At 39.1% G+C, this 26856-nt stretch overlaps 1 protein-coding gene and 1 long non-coding RNA gene across 2 annotated transcripts in view; both read left to right on the top strand.

The window, feature by feature from the left end:
- ATP1B3 (ATPase Na+/K+ transporting subunit beta 3) overlaps positions 1 to 26856 on the top strand; it is a 45465-nt gene that overhangs the window by 348 nt on the left and 18261 nt on the right. The window lies entirely within an intron of this gene.
- Positions 6 to 26852, top strand: LOC144612780 (uncharacterized). The gene is made up of 3 exons (XR_013549839.2): positions 6 to 5188; positions 25430 to 25523; positions 26140 to 26852. It is a non-coding gene; the product is annotated as an uncharacterized LOC144612780 (long non-coding RNA).

Genomic DNA, 26856 nt, shown 5'->3' with positions numbered 1-26856 from the left:
AGCGGGCGGCGGTTGGGCGCCGGGACCGGCAGCGGTCCGGGGGACGCCGGGCGGGGTGGGGTGGGAAAGGAAAGGCGGGAGGCGGCTCCCCGCGCGGGGGCCCCCAGAGCAGCCACAGCCTCCGCCGCCCACAGCGGTGTTCGTCCCGGGCCGCCAGACTGTCGTACGGGCGGTGGCGGAGGAGGGGCAGCGCGGCCCCATTCATTTCTAGCGTGGCGGGCGGGCCGCCGCTCGCTCCCGAGGCAGCCGGGCCCGCGGGCAGCCCCGGCCGGGCCGCGCCGCGCCGGTTTCTTCCTCCCAGTCGGGAGCGGGGCGCACGTGCTGTGCTGCCCAGGCCTCCGGCCCCGAGCGGCGCTGGAGGCTGGGGACCCCTGCCCGGAGCCGAGTCCCGAGCGTGCGGCAGCCGAGAGCCCGGGCCTCCTTTGTACGGAGCGCGCGGTCCGGGAGAGGCCCTGGCTGAGGCGGCCGGTGGCGCCGAGCGGTTCGGGGAAGCCAGACCCTGCCCCACGCCCGGGGAGAGGAAATTTCCACTCTCGCCGCTATCTTGTGACTCGTCCACGCTGCCACCCCGGTCGGAAGAGTGTGAGTGAGTGTTAAGTGTGTGGGTTGCATCTTTGTGCCGCGGTTAGTTAATCACACAAGTACTTGGTACACGAAAATGCACTTGAATTCGGACAGTGAGAAGACCATTAAAAGGGTTGGTTCCTGCCTAATTCCTTTTTAATTAGAGACGTTTTCTTCCTGGCAGAGAGGCTTCTTTTGGGGAAAGTAAATCCCAGGGGGAACAGTTTTTGTGCCTTCAAAACATGTGATGGTTGTGTATGTTAGCAGTTTTTCTGTGTATGAGTTCTTTGTTTTAAAAGACATATTTAAGCCATCCACCAGTGGAGTGCTGCTTTAGGGTGCGTTTTTGCTTTCCGAAAATTTATATTAATTTATAATTTATATTGAATAAGGACTAGTGTTTTGTTTTGTTTTTGCCTTTTAAAGAACACCTTGTTAGTAGGTCTTGACCTTTTTTTTCCGAGTGAGAATAAATTTCTAGAGTTGAGAACTATTTGGGCACGACATTTTTAAGAGAAACAGGGAGAGGGTAAATTAGCTATGACTCAAAAAATAAACTGTTGCTTTTGACTGAAATTGGCTCCTCCAGAGTGGAAAGGAGGCTTAAAGTCCTATCACAAGCTGAAAGGGGCCTTGGAGGTTTTTTAGCCCAACCCCCAGTTTAGAGATGAGAAAAATGAGATCTAGAGAGGTTGTGATTTTGCTTTGTGTAAAATTACATATTCCACAGAGCCAAGAAAAGAACCCAGTTGTCCTTTAATCCTAGTCCAGCAGTTTTATTATTTTACAGATGCCTTGCCTAACTAACACTCACGATTTTTATTTAGATAGCTGTCTTTTGGGAACCCACTAATGTGAAGAGGAAATAAATCTTGCATCCGGAGTTAAATGGGGGAAAAGTGGTGAAAAATTATTGCTTCTAGAATGTGCTACCATTTTGCTGAAGGAATTTTTGAGTGGTGGAGAGGGATTAACTTTGTAGACTACTTCCCTCAGTGCCTTATTTCCAGTAATAAGTACCTTCATTTTATGTTAGAATGACATTTCTTAATGCAGGTAGTACTTCTTACCTAACCTTTGTATTTATATGATGTTGAAGTTGAAATTTTATTGAGTATATGCATTTAAGTAAATAATAGGCACAAACTGTCAAAGTGTAAAGGCATATAAGAGTTCTAGTACTACAGGTAAAGTTGGGATTAGTTTTAGAAGGATTAAAGGAGACTTATTCAAAATTGAAAATAAGGGTTATTCTTTTTTTTTTTTTTTAACATTTATTTATTATTGAGAGACAGAGAGACACACAGCATGAGCAGGGGAGGGGAAGAGAGAGGGGGAGACACAGAATCTGAAGCAGCTCCAGGCTCTGAGCTGTCAGCACAGAGCCCGACGCAGGGCTCGAACTCACCAACTGTGAGATCATGACCTGAGCCGAAGTCAGTCACCCAACCAATTGAGCCACTCAGACGCTCCAAAATAAGTGTTATTCTTATCAACAAATAATACATTTCTGCGTTTATTGGAGTAATAGTAAACCAGTGCAAAATGGCATAAATTGCCATCCATAATCCTATCCCAACATAAGGGCATCTCTCTAAGGATATATGTAGATGTGGTGTGTAGAGGCTGAAGTCCATACTCCACTCTCCAGGCTGTGTACCCTTGAGCGTGGGGAGTCTGCCTAGAGAAAAGAGTATCTTGTTCCAGTTCTAATTCTTAGAAAGGCACTGTATGGGCTACCTGCCTGATCTCATCACCACAGAGATACCCACTGTTAATATTTTTGATACATATCTGGGCAGACTTAAATGGGTATAATGTCAATTTTTTTTTTTTTTTTTTAACAAAAAGAGATCCTACAACAAGTGTTGCTTTATAGTGTTTGGAATATATTGTGGGCACCTTCCCATGTTAATAAAAATCTGTATCATTTTTAATAGCTCACTAATGTTCTATTATATAGGTCCGTGTACTACCATGATTTTTTTAAAACAAACATGTTGATTAACATGTATATCTTATGTATGCATGGGAGATACCCAGGGAAATATGAATAACTCCTGATTTTTTAACCAGTACTTTATCGTATGTACTGGTCTCTCCTCTGCCCATTCCCTCCAGCCTTGCATGTACATTTCTGCAAATTTATTCCTTGATATATGTTTCTACTAGTGCCATTTCTAGGTTGTATTTAATATGTGTACCCTTTACGTTTTGGAAATAAGTTACTTTTTTTTTTTTTTTTTAAAGAAACTCATTTGCAAATTTTTTCTAGTTGCTTTTGAATTTCAGTGTAGGTGTAGCGGGGAGATGGTTATGTGTTTGTTTTTTGGGTTCACTTTGGTAAAGTTGCAGTGTCTGCTGGCCTATAGAAAAAAGCCTTCTCTACCTCAAAGATTTTTTTTTTTAATGTTTATTTATTTGTGAGAGAGACAGAGACAGAATGCAAGTGGGTTGGGGCAGAGAGAGGGAGGCACAGAATCTGAAGCAGGCTCCAGGCTCCGAGCTGTCAGCACAGAGCCTGAAGCGGGGCTCGAACTCACGAGTTATGAGATCATGACCTGAGCCGAAGTTGGACGCTCAACCGACTGAGCCACCCAGGCGCCCCTACCTCAAAGATTTTATAAAGACATTCATTTAACATATTTCCTAATTTTATTTTTTACATTGAAGTCTTTAGTACATTTATCCCGTCTAATTTGAGGTTCTTCAATGCGTGGGATATATTAAAAGCACTCATTTAAAGAGCAATTTTAGCATTTATACTTGGGATAGAGAAAATAGTGGAGGTTATACCATATTGTCTTACTTTATAGTATTTTTAAAAATTTTATTCATTTGTGAGAGAGACACAGCGTGAGTGGGAGAGGGGCAGAGAGACCAGGAGAGAGAATCTCAAGCAGGCTCTGTACTGTCAGCACAGAGCCCGATGTGGGGCTCAAACTCACAAAACTGTGAGATCATGACCTGAACCAAAACTAAGAGTTGGACGCTTAACTGACTGAGATACCCATGCACCCCACATTGTCTTATTTTAAATGACCATATAAAAGATTTTTTTTTAAGATTTTATTTTTTTTAAGTAATCTCTATACCCAATGTGGGGCTCAAACCCATGACCCCAAGATCAAGAGTTGTGTATGCTGTACTGACTGAGCCAGCCAGGTGCTCCTATATGAAAGATTTTGAGTTGCTTCTTGTATGTTTGGCAGTTTCAAAATACTCGCAGATATAAAATCACTTCAGTTGATTTTCACAACAACCTTCTAAAATAAAGTGCACTATGTAGATGATCAAAGTATACCTAGAGCTGGTTTCTTATGCTGAACAGTAATGACACATCAGGAATTAGTAGTTGCCATGTATGAAAATAGGACAAAAAAATAGCATCTTGTGGCTTATGTTGCAAATACTAAAACTAAATGCATTAAATACAATTAGAGTGAAAGATAGCTTAGAAATCATCTATTATTTAAACTGTAACAGACCATGTGTTGCAATTAACATTTTTAAGAATAATGAAATAGAGGGGCACCTGGGTGGCTCAGTTGGTTGTGCATCCAACTTCCACTGAGGTCATGATCTCGTGGTTTGTGAGTTCGAGCCCCGTGTCGGTCTCTGTGCTGATAGCTGGGAGCCTGGAGCCTGCTTCAGATTCTGTGTCTCCCTCTCTCTCTGCCCCTACCTTGCTTGTGCTCTGTCTCTCTCTCTCAAAAATGAATAAACGTAAAAAAAAAAATTTAAGAATAGTGAAATAGAATAGTAAAAATACCAGGTTATTCTGCCTGATAAGTTTATTCTAAGGAAACATGTTCCATGAAACTTTTCTGTACTTTATGTATACAGATACCTTGAGTAAAATGTATTTCTTATTGTGGCTCACAGTCAAAAAAGCTTGAAAGCCACTAATGTAGCCCTATGTCCTCATTTCATAGGTGAGAAAGTTGAACTCGTAGATCTGATTTGTCAAAATTTACTCAGCGATAGAATCCTTGGCCTTTAAACTACCTCCAAGGCCAGAGGCTTTTTTTTTTTTTTTTTTTTTTTTTTTAAAAACTATGCTGTGACTTGATGTCATTTAATGACATCTGCTGTGGGCTTCTTTGGAGTTCATTATCTGAGGGCTGTCAGTAGATGCTCTATATTAATATTAACTTAAAACTTGAGTTACTGATTTCCAAGCATACTCGGGATTCTGGACCAAAACTATTAACATCTACATTTTGTTCATGTACCTTTTCTTTTATTATAGATCCACGAAGTGCCATTTTCTCAGTCACCTGCTCCCATTCTGGGTCATGCCTCAGTAAATGCTCTGCTTTGGATATCAGACTCCATCCCATCTTGGGTGTCTGACTGTAGGGGAGAAGGCAAGTGTGTTTATTTTCCCAGTATCACATAGTTTTGTAAGATGTTGTTCTTTGTCCTGTGGAGTGTGACATACTAAAGAAACTTTACAAAAATGTGCACTGTTGGGAAAGTAACAGGACTTGCCTTACCCTGTGTGCAGGCTATAAATGAAGGTCAGTGGTGGGTGTGGCAGCGGCAGCAGCAGAGGCATAATGAGCCATCACCCAGCAGGAGACAGCACTTCCTGGACTGGTAGTGGAAGGGAGGGGACGGGGTAAGTTTGTGTGTTATGTTCTAGATGTTGTAATTACAGTAGTATGTGCTTTACTATTGTTAAAGACCAACCTTCCTCTACCCCCAAAATTTGATTCTTTGAAATTGACTTTTGAATTTATATCTGTAGAATTAAATTAATTATATTAAAAGAAGTTTAAAAATCTTTCTATCTTTAGTCACAATATTTCCATGATTTGTCGTGTTTAAGGACCAATCGTGTAATGGAAAGAGAAACATTTAACGTTGAAAGATAAGTTTATTATTTTCTAATTATGCATTTATTGCATTAATTTTGAAGTAAAATTAATCTGTAATCTTTAACCACTTAGAATAAGCACTATTAACATTTTAATAGTCTGTTTCTTTTTTGTAAATAATTTTTTTTATGTATAAGTAAAAATTTAAGTATACACTTAGATAGCTAGTTTTATCTTAATTTTTGATGTTTGAGGGGATGGTTTTTACTCCTCTGCCACCTTGGGGGCATAACCTTGGGGTTATGTGTTGGGGATAACCTTGCCCCACTCCATCACCTCTGTGGGAAATGTTCACACTTCCTCTTAGAATTTATGTATTCTGGTGTCTTCAGTTATTCTATGTTGAGACTTCCAAATCTACATCTCTAGTTTGTATGGTTTTTTTTATATTAATATAACCAACTGCCTGTCGGAAATCTTCAATTGGATGTTTCATAGGACTGTGGAATGTTCAGTACACTTCTTGTAAATAAATCTCCATTGTCCTCAGGGGCTCCTTAGTATGACACACACACTATAATCTTGCTGACTTATTTCTCTGTCTGCCATTCTCTACCCCTTCTGGGCCTGTTTCCTAGCTTCTGAATCTCTCTCTTTGACCTTGGCTTGGGTATTCAGATGTCAGCTTTGATAGCCTGATCTCTGGTACACATCTTTGAATGCCTATTTGCCTTAAGACTGCATCAAGTGCCTGTGTATCCCACAATATTTTTTTCTGTTATAGCATTTATGACTTTATGTAGTAGTGTTGCCTGTTTACTAGACTATACGTTCTTACTTACTCGTCTTTGATTCCCTAACATTGAGCCGTTTGCCCAGCACTTAGTAGGAAGGTAATAAAAATAAGTTGAATGAGTGAGCTCTATTATGAAGTGTTCCCATGTAATTAGTCTTTTACAACATTTTAAAAACTGTTTTGGTATTGGTGTATCATAGTATAAAGGTTCCCGCATGTTTGGGCATCCCACTACCCCCCCCCCCCCCCCCCGTTTTGTTTATTTGTTTGTTTGTGTGTTTTAACATAGGCTTCATGCCTAGTGTGGGGCCCGAACCCATGGCCCTGGGATCAAGACCTGAGCTTAGATCAAGAGTTGAATGGGGTGCCTGGGTGGCTCAGTCGGTTAAGCGGCCGACTTCGGCTCAGGTCACGATCTCACGGTCCGTGAGTTTGAGCCCCGCATTGGGCTCTGTGCTGACAGCTCAGAGCCTGGAGCCTGTTTCGGATTCTGTGTCTCCCTCTCTCTGACCCTCCCCTGTTCATGCTCTGTCTCTCTCTCTCTCTCAAAAATAAATAAACGTTAAAAAAAATTTTTTTTTAAATAAATAAATAAAGAGTTGAATGCCCAACTGACTGAGCCAGCCAGGTGCCCCTACCACCCCCACCTTTTTAATAGCATTGTGAGTTTTCATAGAAGTTCAGAGGAAGCATCCACTTAACTTTCTTGTTGAAGATTCAGCTGAGTTTGTGACTGCCTGAGTGGTGCATCTGATTAGGATAACAGAAACGAGGTGATTATCCAGGTCTCCTGCTTCCTGCTTTATTGCTCTATTTAGCTTTTTATACTGCTCTTATGAGACCTGCATAAAGGACCTGTGTGTGTGTGTGTGTGTGTGTGTGTGTTTTAACTTTTCTCAGATTTAATGGGCATTTATTTAACAGTAATGTCCTGCGTCCTGCAGGGTGCTTTACAAATAATATTTCTGAAAATAATCCTTTAACTTAGCAGCCTCCCACGAATCTGTTTAAACTTTGTTACTGATTGTGGACTGGCTCTTATTTGTGACTTCTTAGTATTTTGCTGATGTCATAGTAAGGTATGACTCACCCTCATCCAAAGGTACTTTTCTTTAAAAAAAAAATTTTTTTTAAGTTAATTTATTTTGAGAGAGACAGAGAGCTAGTGGGGGAAGGGCAGAGGGAGAGAGAATCCCAAGCAGGCTCTGGGCTGCCAGTGCTGAGCTCAATGTTGGGCTCGAACCCACAAAACCGTGAGATCATGACCTGTGCAAGAGTCTGACGCTTAATGGGGCACCACCCAGGTGCCCCAGCATAAGGTACATTTCTGTTGGTAGATTCTGGCCCATAAATAGTTGCCCTTTGTGTGCCCTTACCACCCCCCTCCCCCAGTATCTCTCATAATCATTTTCCTGATTCGCTCCAGTCTGTTCTACCTTGTTTCCTAAACGTGTATTTCTCAGGTGCTGTCTTTGGCCTTGTTTTTTCTTCATCTTCTTCCCTGGCAGTCTCATAAAACAACTGCAAAGATCACTCACACATTTTACTTACTGGTTAACATCTCTCTCAGATTCAGTTGCATCCTGCATATCCCATAAACCTTGAGAGAGAGAGGCTTAGATATCTTGACTAACTCTGTAACTAAATTACCTTATATGTCACCTTGCAAACAGAGCTCTTTTTTCCTTCCTCTACTGAAGTTCTGAGTTGCTCCTGTATTTGCAATTTTTGAAAAGAAGGTCACTATCTTTTTTGTCATTTGGGCTCTAAACCTGTCCAAGTCATGCCAGTTCTATAATGTCTCTTAAATCTGTGACCCACATCCTCATTGCCACTACTACAGTTAATTCAGGAATTAATTTACTCTGCCCTATTCCTCTCCCATGCCCATATCTTACGAAAACCCACATTCAGAGGGGGTGCAGGGTGCTCGTTTTTCATAGCTTCATAATACTAACCACCTGTTTCAAATTTTGTAGTCCTTAACACTTGCATCAACCCTGTCTCCCCTGTATCAGGGTCTGGTAGTGCCTTTTCTTATAAATTCCCTGATGAAGGCACCTGGGTAGCTCAGTCGGTTAAGTATCTGGCTCTTGTGATTTCGGTTAGGTTATGATCTTGTGGTGGGATTGAGCTCCGCGTTGGGATTCTCTCTCTTTACCTCTCTCCCTGTCTCTCTCTCTCTCTTTCTCTCTCTCTCTCTCTCTCTCTCTCTCTCTCTCTCAAATAAACATTAAAAAAACTATTAAAAAAATAAAACTTAAAGCACCAGATGAAGAACTTTCATAACTTTTCCAAAGTTGTTCCAAGTTCAAATAGACCATTGGCTTTCCAGCTTCTACCTGCTTCTTAAAACAAAAAAAGCTATAGTGTTATTGACTTTGGGGAAGCTCATAACTTCTGATGCATCTCCAGAAAAACCCAAGGAATCATTTGGAATCATTGTGACCTAAACCACTGCAACTTCACTGCTGTCAGGTTATTTTTAAGGCTACAGCTTTGATCATGCTACTTCCCATACCCTAAAATTGTATTTGGATCCCCACTGTTTTCAGAAAGTTTAAATAATTTCCAGACAGCCTGGCATTCCGGGCTTATTACATACTGGGTTAGAACTAAGTTTCCAACCTTATAACCTGTCATTTCCCACCGTACTCTACATATACCACATGTCATAGCCCAAATGGGTGGATCTGAGGGCCCTTGGTCTGGAATGCTCTGCTCATTCCCTCCCCCATGCCCTTTCATCTCTGCATCGAAAATTCTTTCCTACTTCACAGATCTAGCTTGAGTATCAGCTGTCATAAGCTTTCTCTGATGTGCCCAGATGAAAATAATACCACATTTATCTCCTGTAACACCTAAAACTTTGTATCCTGGATTATAGTTGTTTATGTACATTGCTCTTACTAACTAGATGTTCTCACACATCAGGATTTCATTTGCACATCCCTGTAGCATCTGGCACATAGTAATAGTAAGCACTTACCTTTTTTTTTTTTTTTTTTTTGATGCACAAATTGTCATTTAATCAGTTTCATCTTGAGATTCATCTATTCCTTGGGCTAAAGTTGAAAGTATTGTTGGGCTAGTATGGCTACACACTGTGAAAGTCTTATTCGTGGAGATACTTGTACGTAAAGGCATAATTCCCCATAACTTACCATGATTCTGCCCCACTAAAGTAATTCATTTTGAAGTTTCCACATAGGGCACTGTAGTAAAAGTGAGCCTGTGGGCATATATATTTTTTTACTTCATGAACCTTAGAAGTATATCAGTATTCTGAGGTGACCAAACTAGGACTCAGAATATAGACCTGATTTTTGGTTCTACACATCCAGCTAAGCTTAGATAACCCATTTAAAATCTCTTGCTTTTAATTCTGTAGGAGAAAAGTTGAATGAGAGAGTTTCAAATGTCACTTTGAAATGAAAAAAAAAAAAAATGTAAATGCTTTAGAACAAGAGGTGGCCAATTTTTCCTTTAAGGGACCAGGTAGTATTTTAGCCTTTGCCAGCCCACTGGTGTCTGTTGCAACTCCTCAACTCTATTGTAGCTTGAAAGTAGCTATAGACAATGTATAAACTAATGGACCTAGCTATGTTTCAATATTTGATTTATAAAAACAGGCAGCACCTGTGGTTTGCTGACCTCTTTAGAAGTTAGTGTCAGTGTAGGCTAACTCAAGAAGTCTGGACTAGTATTAGATGTAGACTCTTGGCTTTGTTCTTTTTATATAATGAAAGTAACCCTATTGGTTGAATTTTTACAATACAGATGTGAATAATCAGTAAGTCCACTGTCTTCTTCAGCTTCTTTCTTGGGTAACCACTGTTAACAGCAATGATTTTTAAAATGTAATACATGGTATATCCACTTTGGATAAAGGTCTGGTAGTTTTTTATAAAAGTAAATACACATCTACTCCATGACCCAGCAGTTCTACTCCTAGGTGTTTACCCAAGAGAAATGAAAACATAAGTTCACAAAAATACTTGTACAAGAGTATTCATAGTAGCTCCAAACTGGAAACACTCCAGGCGTCCATCAGCAGGAGAGTAGGTAAACAAACTGGTATGTCCAAACAGCAGAATACTATCCAACGATAAAAAGGAACCAACTATGGATACACAAAACATGGATGAGTTTCACAGTCAGGCTGAGCAGGAAAGAAGCTTTGCCTAAGAGAACACATATTATATGATTTCATTTATATGAATTCTAAAACAAGCAACACTTATCAATTGCTGGAAAAAAGCCCAGAATGGTGTTTGCCTCTAAGGTGGTGGTTGTGGGGATTGGGAGGGGGCACAAGAGAACTTGATAGGATGGTGGTAATGTTCTGTATCTTACTAGGGACTTGGATCATACAGAATGTAGTTGTCAAACAACCCCCCCCTTTTTTAAATTTTTTAAAAATTTAGTTAACATACAGTATATTAGTTGTAGGTGTACAATATAGTGATTCATCAGTTCCATACAACACCAAGTGCTCATAACAAGTGCATTCCTTAATCCCCATCACTTGTTTCACCAGTCCCTCTACCCACCTCACTTCTGGTAACCATCAGTTTGTTCCCTGTAGTTAAGAGTCTTTTGTCTGTCTCTCTGTCTCTGTCTGTCTCTCTTTTTCCTTTGCTCATTTGTTTCTTAAATTCCGCACATGAGTGAGATCATACGGTATTTGTCTTTCTCTGACTGCCTTATTTAACTTAGCATTGTATTCTCTAGCTCTATCCATGTTGCAAATAGCAAGACTTCATTCTTTTTTATGGCTGAGTAATATTCTGGTGTGTGTGTGTGTGTGTGTGTGTGTGTGTGTACACACAAACGCGCACACACACACACACACACACACACTACTTTATCCATTCATCAATTGGAGGACACTTGGGCTATTTCCATAACTTGGCTATTGTGTATAATACTGTAAGCATTCTGGTGCATGTATCCCTTTGAATTAGTATTTTTGTATTCTTTGGGTGAATACCTAGTAGCGCAATTCTGGATTGTACGGTAGTTCTTCTTTTTCTTTTTCTTTCTTTTTTTTTTTTTTTTTAAGATTTTACTTTTAAGTGATCTCTACACCCAGTGTGGGGCTTGAACTCACAACCCCGAGATCAAGAGTTGCATGCTCTACCGACTGAGCCAGCCAAGCACCCCAGTAGTTCTATTTTTAACTTTTTGTGGAACCTTCATACTGTTTTCAGAGTGGCTGCACCAGTTTACATTCCCACCAACAGTGCAAGAGGGTGGTTCTTTCTCCACATCCTTGCCAACACCTGTTGTTTCTTGTGTTGTTGATTTTAGCCATTCTGGTAGGTGTGAGGTGATATCTCACTGTAGTTTTGATTTGCATTTCCCGGGTAAGTGATGTTGAGCATCTTTTCATGTCTTTTGGCCATCTGTATGTCTTCTTTAGAAAAAATGTCTATTCATGTCTTCTGCCCCTTTTTGGATTATTTGTTCTTTGGCTGTGATGGTCAAAACCTGTGTAATGGCACATTAGAGACTTGTGTATTTCATTAAGTGTAATTTTTCCCCTCTGTTTTAGTTATTATGCATGATGAAGTGTTTAGGAGTGAAGTGTACATACTGACATCTAGAACTTGAAATGCGTTTAAAAAATAAGTGGTGAATAGATACAAGATATAGTAGAATGTTAACGGTAGAATCTAGGTGAATTTCTGGATGTTCATTGACATTTGACCTTACTGTGTATGTATAAACAATGCTAATAAATACTAAAGAAAAAAATATATGCATACATTTATGTGTTTCTCCTGACTGCTTTCCACCAGTTGTGGAGTCTCTCCTATAGAGAATGATTAGTGATTGTTTTATCAGTTTTCCTACTAGTCCTGTTTCAGTGCATTTAGATATATGTATATACTTATTTGTGTATGTGTATATATATGGAATATGTAGGAATAAGTAATTTTCCACTTTTACATGAGTAATAGGAAGAATGTATGTTTTTAAACTTGCTTTCTCCCTTCCCCTGTCACTTAATGTGATTTGACTGTGTTTCCATGTCAGTATTTATTTCATTCCTTTGAATCATTGTATAATCCATAGTGGAGAGATATATATCCAAGACATATATTTTTTGTTATGAATATTGAGATTGTTTCCAGTATTTCTCTTAAAAATTGCTGCTCTGCATGTGTGCCACAATTTATCTAGGCTAGATACTGAATATGGCACTTTATGGTAGTGGAATTACCACTTTATAGTATATGCTTTTTTTTCTTTTTTAACTCGAGAGAGCACAAGTGTGGGAGAGGGGCAGAGGGAGATAATGAGAGAGCATCTTAAGCAGGCTCCTTGCTGAGCCTGGTGTGGGGCTTGATCCCACAACTCTGGGATTATGACCTGAGCCGAAATGGAGTTGGACACTCAACTGACTGAGCCACCCAGGTGCCCTAGTATATGCTTATTTTTATATTAACATTTACTGTCCTCCAAAAAAGCTGTACCAATTTATACTTCCACCAGCAGTGGATGAATGGACCAGTTTCCCTTCAACTTTCTGAGCACTGGATATTATTACTCTTTAAAAAAATTTTTTTTGCCAGTTTGATGGGAAGGTAACATCTGGTTGGTTTATTTTGCAATCTCTCTGATAACTACACCTGAGCATATTTTTGTTTGCCCAGTTTCCTTTTTTTTTTTTTTTTTTTTTTACAGCCCCTCATCTCTTTGCTCCCTTTTGTCTAATTAAATAATTAATTTTGATGCAGAGACAGTGCAGGTGGGGGAGGGGCAGAGACAGAATCATAAGCAGGCTCCCAGCTGCCAGCCCAGAGCCCAGGGGAGGACTTGAACTTGGGAAACTGTGAGATCATGACCTGAGCCCAAACCAAGAATCAGAGGCCTAACCAACTGAGCCACCAGGCGCCTCTCTTAATTTGTTTATTTAAAAATACTTGTTTTTCATTAACATTATCACAGATTTAACATTTTTTTATAATTTATTTAGTTTATTCACTTTGGGAGAGAGCACCTACGCAAGTTTGGGGAGGGGCAGAGGGAGAGAGAATGAATACCAAGCAGGCTCTGCACCATCAGCGCAAAGCCTGGTGTGGGGCTTGAACTCACAAACTGCAAGATTGTGATCTGAGCCAAAGTCGGTCGCTTAACTGACTGAGCCACCAGAAGTTTAATAGTCTTAATGGGCTCTTCCTAATCACTTACCCCAAAATATGTTGAATAATCCATCATTTCCTCACTGATCTGAATTGCCAACTTTCTTACATACAAAACTTCGTCTTACGGATCGTTTCTTGGATTTTGTTGATTTGTGTCTCTGTTCCTGTGTCCTTATCACACTGTAGTATGTAAGCTGTATGTGAGCGTTTGTAAAGTAAAATACATGTGTGAGGCACGCCTCCTCGGTGGCGCAGTCAGTTGAGCATCCAACTCTTGATTCTTGAGATTCTCTCACTTCCTGTCCCTCTGCCTCTCTCCTCATGCACATGCATTCTCTGTCTCTAAAATAAAAAATAAAGTGAAATTTGTGTGGATACTGAGTGTCCAGTTTTGGTATCACATAGGCTGGCCTTAAAGTAGGGGTGCCTGGGTGGCTCAGTCGCTTAAGTATCTGACTCTTGATCTCAGCTCAGGTCTTGATCTCAGGGTGGTGAGTTCAAGCTCTGTGTTGGGCTCCACGCTGGGCATGAAGCCTAGTTTAAAAAACAACAACAAAACACTTAGGTAATTTACAGGGCATACTAAAAATATAGTTTATCTGTAGAAAGAGTCTATTCTCTGAAAATTGGGAGAACAGTTAAAGCCATTTGGATGTGTATGTATTTTAGGGGTAGAGCTCTGTTTATTTTTCTTAAAAACTTCTGATTTGGAAATGTTTATTTCCTAAAAAAATCATATTTCATTTATTCTCAAGTTTGCTAATTAAAACTGGTTTTACTGATCAAGTTAAATATTTTTGCATTTCTATTTTCATCTTTATTCTTCCCTTTCCTTGAATTTATTTTAGTCTTGAATTAAAAACCTGGCTTGTTGTTGTTGTTAATCTTGTGTTTTAGTGAATGAACATAAGGATTTTTGTTTGCTTTCTGCTCTGAATATATTATTGTTTTGAATTTTGAATATTTCAGGTTTCATTGTCTTTTTTCTTAATTTTTTAAATGTTTTATTTATTTTTGAGACAGAGAAAGAGAGACGGAGTACTAGCAGGGGAAGGGCAGAGAGAGAGAGAGAGAGAGAGAGAGGGAGAGAGAGAGAATGAATCCGAAGCAGGCTCCAGGCTCTGAGCTGTCAGTGCAAAGCCTGACGCGGAGCTAGAACTCATGAACCATGAGATCATGCCCTGAGCCATAGTTGGAAGGTTTAACTGACTGAGCCACCCAGGCATTCTTTTTCTTTTTTTTTCTTTTAACGTTTATTCATCTTTGATGATGGAGAGAGACAGAGCGTGTCGGGGGAGGGGCAGAGATAGAGGGAGACACAGAATCCGAAGCAGGCTCCAGGCTCCGAGCTGTCGGGACAGAGCCTGATGCAGGGTTGGAACCCCCAGACGGTGAGATCATGACATGAGCTTAAGTCAGATGCTTAACTGACTGAGCCACCCAGGCATCCCAGATTTGTCTTTTTAATCCAAGGACTAAATAGAAATCCATTTTCTAAATTTTTGTTTTAATTTCTAATATATTTACTTAAATTTTAAAGAATGTGGCTTTGATTTTTTTTTTAAGTTTATAAATTTGGGTTTTTTTGTGTTTTGTAACTTGTCATGATCCCTTTTAGGGACAGTGTTGCAAGTTTGTAAAGAGTTTATTTTCTGGTGGCTACAAAAGTTCTGCATATATTAGGTAACTGTTAGTTGTGTTTTAAAAATAGTTACTGTCCTTTTTGTTATTACTTACTTCATGTGTGGATTTTTGGGAGAGCTATGTTAATAGGATTGAGGTAATTTTGTAATTTTGCCTTTGCTTTACGTATTTTAAGCGATTTAGCATCACAAAGGCTCATGGTTGTTATGCTGCATCTTCTTGATGTGTTTGTATTTTTATTAATAAGAAACATGTTTGTACTGTTCATGCTTTTTGACTTGAATTCTAGTTTGCTTAGAGTCATAATGTTACATCTAGATTTCTTTTTGTTAGGCAAGACCTACTTTGTTTTCAACCATTAGGTGGTATAATTTTAGGTTTTCTTCCATAATAGCATTCAGTGGATTTTTTTAACTCACTTTAAGAATGTTTTTTAGGGGCGCCTGGGTGGCTCAGTTGGTTAAGCGGCCCGGGTCATGATCTCATGGTTTGTGAGTTTGAGCCCCGGGTCGGGCTCTGTGCTGACAGCTCAGAGCCTGGAGCCTGCTTCCCACTCTGTGTCTCCTTCTCTCTCTGCCCCTCCCCCACTTGTGCTCTGTCTCTCTCTATCAAAAATAAATAAAATGTAAAAAAAAAAAAAATTAAAGAATTTTTATTATTTGACTTAATTTTTTTGTCATATTATTTTTGGATTTTGTTATTGAATTTAAACAAATTAAAATTTTTAACTTTATATAAAATATTAATGAATATAGTGACAAAAGGAGATCATTGCTTACCTGGCAAATGATGTGTGGATTGCAGAGGGGCACAAGGGCTCTTTGGAAGTGATAGAAATGTTCTGTATCTTTCGTGGTAGTTTCACAGATTATGCAACTGTCAAAACTCATTGGGATTATACAGTTAAAATTGATAAAAGTTATTCTATCTAAATTATTCCTCAAACCTGAAAAGGAAAAGAAATTAAAATCAACACTTAGATTTTGCCAGTAAGTCTTACTGGTTGCTTTGCTCACCATTGTTTTATGTATTCTTCCTCTTAGATTTTTAAAGAAAACTTTAAAAAATGGAAATACACAATTATATTAACTTATTTTGGAATTCAGTCTATGATCTTTGTCCTCTTTTTGTGAAGTTAGATATTATGTAAATAAATTGTTTTTCAAAAAAAGAAAAGAATGATGGTGTGCTAGAACTCAAATCCTCCTTGGCTACATCCCCAGTCCCAATCCTGAACCCTTCTTCCCTTATTCAGAGGTCATTGCTGTTTATGAATTTGATTTGCAAGTTTCTGTTCCATTAACAAAGACTCTATTTTATGTATATTTATAGAAATATAATTCTTCTGAGTGTTTTAAATTTAAGTATGTGGTATATATCATCTTGAGATTTTTTTCCACTTGGAGTTTTTGAAATCTGTTTCATTCCTTTTTTAATAACTGTTTATAGTTCTCCAGTGTGTATTATGTTTTATTTCTTTGCTTTGTTTGAGGACACTTGCATTGCTAGCAGTTTTTTTGCTATTGCCCTTCAGTTTTTTGTATTGCATAACCAATTCTTACAGTTAGGATATGAGGTTAGTAAATTTTCTGAGTCTTTGTATGTCTGGAGATGTCCTTTTGTTTATTTAGTTGGTTGATCTTTTAGTTTACAATCATTCTTCCTCAGTTTGGAATATATCTCATTTTTGGCCAAGAAGATTCAATTACAGTTCTCTGTCTTAGGTACAGCCTGTTTTATTTTTTTAGAAGCATTAAGAAATTTCCTCTTGTTGGTATTCTGAAATGTTTCTAGGTATTGGATGTTTTCCAGCATTTTTCAGTCTTTTCCAGTCTAGACTCAAAATTTGTTACTTCTTTGAGCATTCTTTCACTTCTCTTTTCTGATGGAATTCCTATTAGATTTGTTGATGATATTCTGGTTCTGTCCCCCATATCTCAACAATTTCCATACATTCCCTCCCTCCTTTTGGGGATTGTTGTAGAAAATCTTGGCTTGATCTTTTAGCTCATTGAATTTTTCCTTAGCTGGCCAATTCACTAGGTTAGTCTTCTGTTTTTGTTACTTATTTATTTATTTGTTTTTGGGAATAATTTTTGTTAAGTTTTTATTTATTTATTTTGAGAGAGAATGAATGCAATTGAGAGTGGGAGAGGGGCAGAGAGAAAGAGAATCAATCCCAGGTAAGCTCCACACTGTCAGAGCAGAGCCTGATGCTGGGCTTGAATCCATGAACTGTGGGATCATGACCTGAGCTGAAACCAAGAGTCGGATGCTTAACCAACTGAGCCACCCAGGGCCCCCTCCTGTATTTGTTTTTTTAAACAGCTTTATTGAAGTATAATTGACATATAGTAAGCTGTACATATTTAAAGTGTACAACTTGAGTTTTGACATACACTGGCATATATGTGTATATAATAGTGTACTCATGAAACTATGACTAAACAAGATAACAACCATAATCATTACCCCCAAATTTCCTATTGCCCCTTTGTAATTGATCCTCTCTCCCTACCTCCCAAGTCTCCAGGCAAAAATAGATCTGCTTTTGACACTTCAGTTTGTCTTTTCTGAAAAATTTTTTTAAATTAATTTGTTTTTTTTTTAATTTTTTTTAACGTTTATTTATTTTTGAGACAGAGAGAAACAAAGCACGAACAGGGGAGGGGCAGAGAGAGAGGGAGACACAGAATCTGAAACAGGCTCCAGGCTCTGAGCTGTCAGCACAGAGCCCGACGCGGGGCTCGAACTCACGGACCGTGAGATCATGACCTGAGCCGAAGTCCGACGCTTAACCGACCGAGCCACCCAGGCGCCCCTGTATTTTCTGAAATTTTAAAAACATGGAATGTAGTTTATACTCTGTGTGTGCAAGAAGGGGATGACTTCTTTCATTTAGTATGATTATTTTGAGAAATAGTTTAAGAATAGTATTCCATTGTATGGATATACCAGAATTTACTTATTAATTTATTCGTTGATGTGCATATGGATTGCTTGTACTTTTTAATAATTACAAATAAAGCATCTATGAATATCCTTATACCTTACTTTCCGAACATGTGCTTTTTATTTTTCTTGGTTAAATATCTAGGAACGGATTAGCTGGATCCTATCATAGATGTATGTTGCTAATTTCAAAAAATTGTCAAACTGTTTTTCTAAAATAGGGCTTTTATTTCTTGTATACTCCTACTAGCAGTGTGCAAGAGTTCAGTTGCTCCACTCCTGAGCCACCACTTGGTACTGTCAGTCTTAAAGTTTCCAGCATTTTTGGTGGGCATGAGCTAGTGGTGTTGGTTTGCCCTTCCTTGATGACTAGTGATGTTGAGCACCTTTTCTTGAGCTTATTTTTTGCAATCCTTACATCTTTGATGAAGTTTTGTTTCAAAACTCTTGTGCATTAAAAAAAAATTTGTTGTAAGAGTTCCTTGCTAATTCTAGGGGCAAGGAAGTCCTTTGTTGGTTACATGTTTTGTAAAAGTTTTCTCCCAGTCTCTGGTTTGCTGTTTTATTTTCTTAGGTGTCTGGATTTTTCTTTAGAGTTTAACTCTTCTCCAGGTCAGCTTATCTAATGAGCTTTTTATTTTAATAATCAGAATATGAAATCTGATTTTTAAAAATTGTCCTTTCACCTTCTGTATTTTAAATTCACTATTTTTTCCCTTTTGTTTTATTTGCACCCACTTCTTCTGGGTATTACTTTTCTTTGTTGAGCTTGGTACTTTATCAGATTAGCTTTTTCTGAAATCTTTGGTACTTGTTGGGTGTGTACTCCTGCTCTTTGTATTTAGACTTTCCTCTCTCGAGAAACGGAACTGTAGGTAGCAAATGTTAGCCGAGAGCTGGTCTAGATATGGGAACTCTCTACTCCGTTAGGTTTTCACCAATCCTTCCAGACATTGCCAAGTTTTTCAGCCCAAGCATCCATACTCCCTGCTCCCACTCTGGAGTAGATGTTATTGCTACTATTAGTAGTTGCTTGACACTGGGAGCAAGTGTGTATTGGGGGGTAGGAGCAAAGTTGCACCCAATCTGGCTGTGCCTCCTATGGAGTCCGCTAGTCCTCTGGTCTTTGACTCAGAGCTCACTCCTCTTCTTCATCTTTGGTGAGCCAACTCACTTATTCCTGGAGGCCTTCTCTGATGAAATCCTTTTCTTTCCTCTCCCTGCTAGAGACAGTTCTTTCTTTCTTTCTCTCTCTCTCTCTCTCTCTCTCTCTCTTTCTCTTTTTTCTTCTAGCCCTTGATGTCTATAATTTTTTGCTTATAGGTCTGTCACTTGTGATAACTGAACTCTTGGAGAGAAGGAACAGATCTTACTCTTTGTAAATTTCTATCACCTGGAGCAACACAGAATGCTTGAAAGATAGATTTTTCAGACATTGGGAGTTTTGATTATGAAAGGTTAACAACTTGGAGCATGTGGCTGGCTCAGTCAGTAGAGCTTGTGCCTTTTGATCTCACGGTTGTAAGTTCACGCTCCACGTTGGGTGTAGAGATTACTTAAAAATAAAATCTTGGGGTACCTGGATAGTTCAGTCATTTAGGTGTCTGACTCTTGACTGGTTCAGGTCATGATCTCATGGTTGTGAGATCTAGTCCCGCATTGGGCTCTGTGCTGAGTGCTGAGCCTGCTTGGGATTCTCTCTCCCCTTCTCTCTCTGCTCCTTCCCCACTCATGCTCTGTCTCTTTCTGTCTCTCTCTCAAATATGAGTAAACGTTAAAAACATTTTTTTAAATTAAAATCTTAAAAAAGTTAACAACTTGAGGCCCGCCAGGAAGAGCAGACCAGGTAAAGGTACCACATGGAGAGGTACTGCTCTGAATGTTTCTCTTATGGTAGGTTAATCTTCAGCAGGTTATTTAATCTTATTTAGTTATTTTATGCTACCATGATTTTAATAAATTATAAAATATGAGTGCAAGTGTACATATACATTTTTTTATTATAAAGATAGTATATGCCCATTAGTTTAAGAAAACTTTTTCAGTGGGAACAAATGTTTTGTGTGTGTGTGTTTTTTTTAAGATTTTTAAGTAATCTCCACACCCAATGTGGGGCTCAGATTTAACAGCCCTGAGATCAAGAGTCACATGCTCCACCGACTGAGCCAGCCAGGCACCCTGGAACAAATAATTTTTTGAACAAGTGGTACTGGGAAAACTGGATATCCACATGCAAAACAATGAAATTGAACCCCTTCGTTATACCTTATACAAAAATGAACTGAAAATAGATCAAAGACCCAAACCTAAGAGCTAAAAAATCTTAGAAGAAAACATAGATGCGTGTCTTCATAACTTTGGATTAGGCAGTGGTATCTTTTTTTTTTTCTTCATTCTTTTTTTTTTTTTTTAACGTTTATTTATTTTTGAGACAGAGACAGAGCATGAACAGGGGAGGGTCAGAGAGAGAGGGAGACACAGAATCTGAAACAGGCTCCAGGCTCTGAGCTGTCAGCACAGAGCCTGACGCAGGGCTCGAACTCATGGACTGTGAGATCATGACCTGAGCCGAAGTCGGACGCTTAACCGACTGAGCCACCCAGGCGCCCGTAGGCAGTGGTATCTTAAATATGACACCAAAAACACAAACAACCAAGAAAAAAATAGATGAATTAGACTAGTCAAGATTAAGAACTTTTCCAGGGTGCATGGGTGGTTCAGTCGGTTAAGCATCTAACTCTTGATTTTGGCTCCGGTCATCATGATTTCACCAACATTGAGCAGTGGAGAGCCTGCTTGGGATTCTCTCTGCACTCCCCCCCCACCTCCAACTTCACTTGCTTGCGATAATACATAAATATATGTATTTATATACATATAAATAACATTTCTAAGTTTTAAAAAATTTAAGAACTTTTCTGTTGTTTTTTTTTTTTTAATATTTATTTATTTGTGAGAGAGAAAGACACAGTGCAAGTTGGGGAGGGGCAGAGAGAGGGAGACACAGAACATGAAGCAGGCTCCAGGCTCTGAGCTGTCAGCACAGGGCCAGTTGCGGGGCTCAAACCCACAAGACGTAGGATCATGACCCGAGCCGAAGTCGGACGCTTAACTGACTGAGCCACCCAGGCACCCCTAGAACTTTTCTGCTTTTTAAAAAAGTTTCTAAAATGTTTATTTTTGAGAGAGAGAGAGACAGAGCACAAGTGGGGGAGGGGCGGAGAGAAGGGGAGACAGAGAGTCTGAAGCAGGCTCCAGCCTCCAAGCTGTCAGCACAGAGCTGGTCATGGGGCTCAAACCCATGAATTGTGAGATCATGACCTGAGCCAAAGTCAGACGCTTAACCAACTGAGGCACCCCAACAATTTTTCTGCTTTAAAGGACACTATCGTGAAAGCGAGAAGCAACCCATAGAATTGGAGTCAACAGATATCTGATTAGAGGCTTGTATCTGTACTATATATAAAGAACCTTAGAACTCAAATAAAAAGATAACCCAATTTAAAAATGGGTGTAATACAGGATGTAAATACACAGTTCTCCAAAGAACATACCAATGGCTGATAAGCTCATGAAAAGATACTCAACATCATTAGCCATTAGAGAAATGCCAGTTAAGCCCACAATGAGATACCACTTCACACCTACTAGTATGGCTGTATAAAAAGACAAGAAGTGCTGAGGAGAATGAGGACAAATTGGAACCCTGCTGGTGAGAATGTAGAATGGTACAGCTGCCTTGGAAAACAGTCTGGTACTTAATCTAAGTTACTATAAAACCTAACAATTCCAGTCACAGGTGAATGGACTGTGAATTATACCTCAATAAAAAGCCACTTTTAAAAATTCAAATATACAGGGGCGCCTGGGTGGCTCAGTCGGTTAAGCGTCCAACTTCGGCTCAGGTCATGATCTCGCGGTTCGTGAGTTCAAGCCCCGCATCAGGCCCCTGTGCTGACAGCTCAGAGCCCGGAGCCTGTTTCAGATTCTGTGTCTCCCTCTCTCTGACCCTCCCCCATTCATGCTCTGTCTCTCTCTGTCTCAAAAATAAATAAACGTTAAAAAAAAAAAATAAAAAAAAAATTCAAATATACAAAAGATTTTGAACTTGCACTTTTCTATGCCATTGTGTTTTTTTATTATTATTATACTTGCCTCTCTTTAAAAAAATTTTAACTGTGAACAGAATGCTAATTTATTTACAAAGAGGAAGTAGTTTCTAGCCATCAGAACTCTGAGGAGAGGAGTCTTTGTAGTACCTAGGTACCATCAGGTAACTAGGAAGTTTGCAGAAGTTAGGGAATCAGATCACATGGTCTTAAAGTGTGTTGAGAGGATATGTATGTTCGGGCCTTGATAAAGCCTAGTAACTCCATTGTGCCCAGGTTATGTGTGCTGGTATTGTGGAATAAAGAATTTTTATGGTCTTTTCCCAGGTGCCTCGAGTTTTGAAAAACCCTTGGAATTTCCAGACTGGAGTGTCTATGTTATGCTAGCAGAGTGACTCCTGGTGGGCCCCTTAGTAGCTTCCCTGGAGGCTGGTCCTTAGAAAGACCAACCCTATGATTAGAGGGCTGGGACTTTGAGCTAACCTGACTGAAGGGAGGGAAGAAGAGGGGGCTGGAGATTGGGTTTAATTACATGGCCAGTGATTTAATCACACTCACATAATAAAACCCCGGTAAAAACTCTAGACCCTGAAGCTTAGTGGAGCTTCCAGGTTTGGGAGCAGATTAATGTGTTGGGAGGGTGATTCCCAGAACATTCCTGGAAGATTGGGTGTCAGAGACTGCATTCCATCCCAGACCCCTCTCTGTTTGTGTGGGTGTCCTTTATAACTAATCTTAAGTAGAGCCCTTTCTGGGTTCTGAGTCATTGTAGCCAATTCTGAAATCTGAGGGAGCATTGCGGATCTCCTAGATTGGTAGCCAGTTGGTTAGAAGTTCAGGTGGCATCTGAAGTAAGGGCATTCTTGTGGAGGGCCATGCCCTAAGCTAGTGGAGTCTGTGCTACCCTGGGTGGTTAGTGCTGGAACTGGATTGTTGAACACCCGTCAGGGTTGAAACAAAGTGGCCGGTCAGGACCTATTTCTCCTTCCCTTGGGTGATACAGAATAAACCTTGGCCAGATTTTTTGCTGTTTAGTTTTCTTTTATAGAATCCACATTAATCTCATTTATGAAAACATTTTTTTTACAGTAAAATGCAATTGATTAGGTTAAGACTTAAACCTTAAATTTAGCCTTAAAGCCTAGTTGCAGTATCATTCCAAAAATATTTCTAGTTTTGTTGTTGGCCTTTTTCCCCCGTGAAGTTTGCTTTTGTCAAATATCTGGACTTTTACTTGCCTTTCTATAATGTGAATAATTAGATAGGTACAACTGTCACCCCTTTTTTTCGTATGGGAGTAGATACTTGCCCAGGGTCACAGCAGAAAAGTGGTCAGGCCAGGATTTGAGCCTAAGTCTGACTGTAGCATAGCCTGTGCATATACCCACCCTGCTCCATAACCTCCTGCTGCATCTGTCCTGTCACCCTTCCCCTAAACAAAATTAAAATGAGAGAGAAGAAAGGGATTTAAAAGTTGGGGCTTCTCAAGGAACAGAAATGAGAGCAGAGGAAAGTCGGTTCCTGTGTTAGAGAAGGGTAGAAGTTTAGTCATTGACAGTTCTGTAATGTGCCCTTAGATCTAAGAGTGTAAGTACAGAAGTAGCATTTGTTGTGCTTCTATATATGCCGTTAGAACAATGTGATAATATAAAAATACCAATTACAACATGAAGCTTTTTGGTATTTGATATTTATTTAAAAATTTTTTTAACATTTATTCAGTTTTGAGAGACAGACATAGACCATGAGCAGGAGAGGAGAAGAGAGAGAGAGGGAGACACAGAACCTCTGTGCTGACAGCTCAGAGCCTGACACAGGGCTCGAACTCAAACTGTGAGATGATGACCTAAGCTGAAGTCGGAGGTTTAACTGACTGAGCCACCCAGGTGCCCTGATATTTATTTGGAGTAAACCTCTTTGGTTATAATTCTGTTGACCTCAGACTATTTAAAATGCTGATGTTTCTTCAGAATTTAGTGCATGCCAATTTCTTTTGTTCCTTAATGACTTAAGGAAATTCTTGAAGGATTTTAAGCTGGGAAATATCAGTAGTATAATAAGCACTATTTAGGCTTCATTTGCTGTTTCCTACTTACATTAAGTAAAACTGAGGCAGACGTGGCACACTGAACAGATTATGTCAGCACCATCCATTACTGACTAGGGTGCCTCCAATTTGATCCCCATCAGTATGTTTGCTAAGCCTATCAGCAAACTGCCTCTAAGGAACTATATATAAGAGCGGTAATTGACAACTTGTGTTTTTCTGGTATTTTTCTTAGTAGGAGAAAAGAGGTTAAAAGTTGATAAAGGTAGGGGTACCTGGGTGGTTCAGTTGGTTAAGTGTCAGACTTGGTTTCGGCTAAGGTCACGATCTCACAGTTCGGGAGACCAAGCCCCATGTCAGGCTCTGTGCTGACAGTGTGGATCCTGCTTCGGATTCTCTCTTTCCCTGTCTCTCTGCCCCTCTGCCACTCATACTCTCTCTCAAAATAAATAAATAAACATTAAAAAAAAAAGTTGATGAAGTATTGCTACCCTTGGGAGTGATCCTTCATATATGATATTCGTAAGAGATTAATTTTAAATATTAGGTGTGAGTCTTGGCAAAAGGAATAGATTCAAGTAAACTCATTTTAGTGCTGGAAATCACGTCTATATTCTTGTTTCTACACTCCCTACATTCAAAATTGACTTAATAGCCACTAGTATATGGCATCAGATTTGGGACACGGTTATTAATTTGTGTATTTTAAGAACATAACTCTTAATAGGAACTTTCAACACTCTTTTTCATTGTGTAGTGGTTCTTTCGAAAGCCTGTTTGGGTATAGCTTGTTCATGTCTGTTTTATGTTTATTTGCTTTGTAACTTTTTATAAATTTCATTTACATTATTTTTCCTGGAAATTGAAAATCAGATTTTGAAAATGGTATAATATTTTGGGATGACTTAAAAACACAGCTAAATAATTAAACTCTTACCACTTTTGTTTTAAACTTCTCCAGTTTCATACTTACTGCATCAGTCAACATACTACTATGGCCTCATTCCACCTGTTTTTGTAGTTTTATTGAGTGTGGAACAGTCTACACTTGTTACCTTTTATATATTTTTAAAATATTTTTATATAGTATTTTATATATTATTTTATAATGTATAAATATATATATATGTAAATATATATATTTATATAAATATAAATAACATAACCCTGGTCTGTTGAATGCAGGATTTTATCTGTTCCTATAAACATCGAGATCTGAAAGAATCCTTTCTCCTATATCTCATTAAATTAGCTTTTGGACTCTGCATGTGTTTCATTTCCCTGTATAGTAAATTGAGCACTACTTTGATATTGGTCTTCCTTTTCTTTTTCTGCAACAGGATTGCTGTATGTGGTAGGATAGTGATGCTATCTGAAGGTCCTCCTGCTGTCCTATCTTCCTTCTGTTCTCTCGCTCCCTATTTTGGCCTGCTGGTAATTGGGGCAAGGGAGGATGGGTGGATTAAGATGAAATTGCTTTAACTATTTCCCCTTTACTTGAAGGGAGGGGGGCAGTCTCCTGCCCACGTTTAAGAAATAAAAATTATCTAGTTTTTGGCACAATCTGTTTTGGGGTTGTGGAGTCTTTTAAAAATCAGAAAAACATTGTAGAGCATTTTTCCGGGAGGAGGAAAATGGATATATTAAGAAATATATTATTATAAGAATCTCAAACTCTGAAGGTAATCCTTGCCTGGGGGTGGTGGGAGTCCATAAATTATAGGTCAGGAACCTCTGCTGTAGCCCCTTTGCTGGTGATAGAGTCAGGCAAACAAACAAGTAGATTATTAAGACTGGGAAGTAAAGCTGATGTTAATTCAACTCTGGGGAATTAGTGTTTCTCACTATTGCTGTATCTGGGGATTTATTATCCTTTGATCAATTTTTAAACACTTAAATGTAAATGTGTGGCTTTAACAACATATCCTAATATGTAATCTTCATGGTGAACTCTTCTGATGTTGGAACTTTGAATGTGGACATTTGAGAAAAGGAATTGATTTTAGATGTTCCTAAAATAAATCACTGGCTTAGGATAGATCTGTTTTAGTGTTTCCAGATTTTGAAGTAACAAAAGACTAAGCCCTTGATGTTGAAACTTGGGTATGCCAACTCTCGCTTTGTGCTTAGCAGTAGAAGTGTGAAGTCCCATTGGTTGGGTCACTTGTCCTATCATTGCTTTTGCGTGAGCCTTCCACTTGACTAGTGTTTCCTAAACATCATTTATTGAATACCATCTTCATGATTTGCTTTCTGTGCACATTTCCTGGCTGTTAAGTCCATTCACTTTAAAAAACCTTAAACTTATGCAAATAATTATTGTGAAATATGGGATTGAAGTGCTAATTCCTTTCTGTTTGCCACTTAAAGGAATATGTGCATATAGGGGTTTTATTCCACCTGAAATCATCTTTTATCTTCCTAGAGGACAGCAAGTCCATCTTGGGAGACATTCCCCATGTGCTAGAATTTTAAAGCTCTGACCTTGAACCAGAGTATGATCTGTAGAAGCTATCTGTACTTGAAAGTATCAGTGGAGATGAGGGGTCATGGGATGGGTGGGTCCTGCCTGCTGAAATATCCTTTGCTTGGGCAAATGTGTATTGTTCTGAATATGGAGATATTTGGCTGTGTGCATGGCAAAGCTTGGAATCCTAGCTTTACAACAGTTGGTTTGTTTCTTTAACGTGTCTGCCCTCCCATTACCCCCACACATATGCACTGTGTGTGTGTGTATCTAAATTTCCTAAGTTTTATTTTCTTTTGC

The sequence above is a fragment of the Panthera onca genome, chromosome C2 (genome assembly GCF_046562875.1).
Source record: "Panthera onca isolate mPanOnc1 chromosome C2, mPanOnc1 haplotype 2, whole genome shotgun sequence".
In the NCBI taxonomy this organism is placed as follows: Eukaryota; Metazoa; Chordata; class Mammalia; order Carnivora; family Felidae; genus Panthera; species Panthera onca.
Note: the sequence above shows the minus strand (reverse complement) of the source record. Positions and strands in the feature narration are given on the sequence as shown.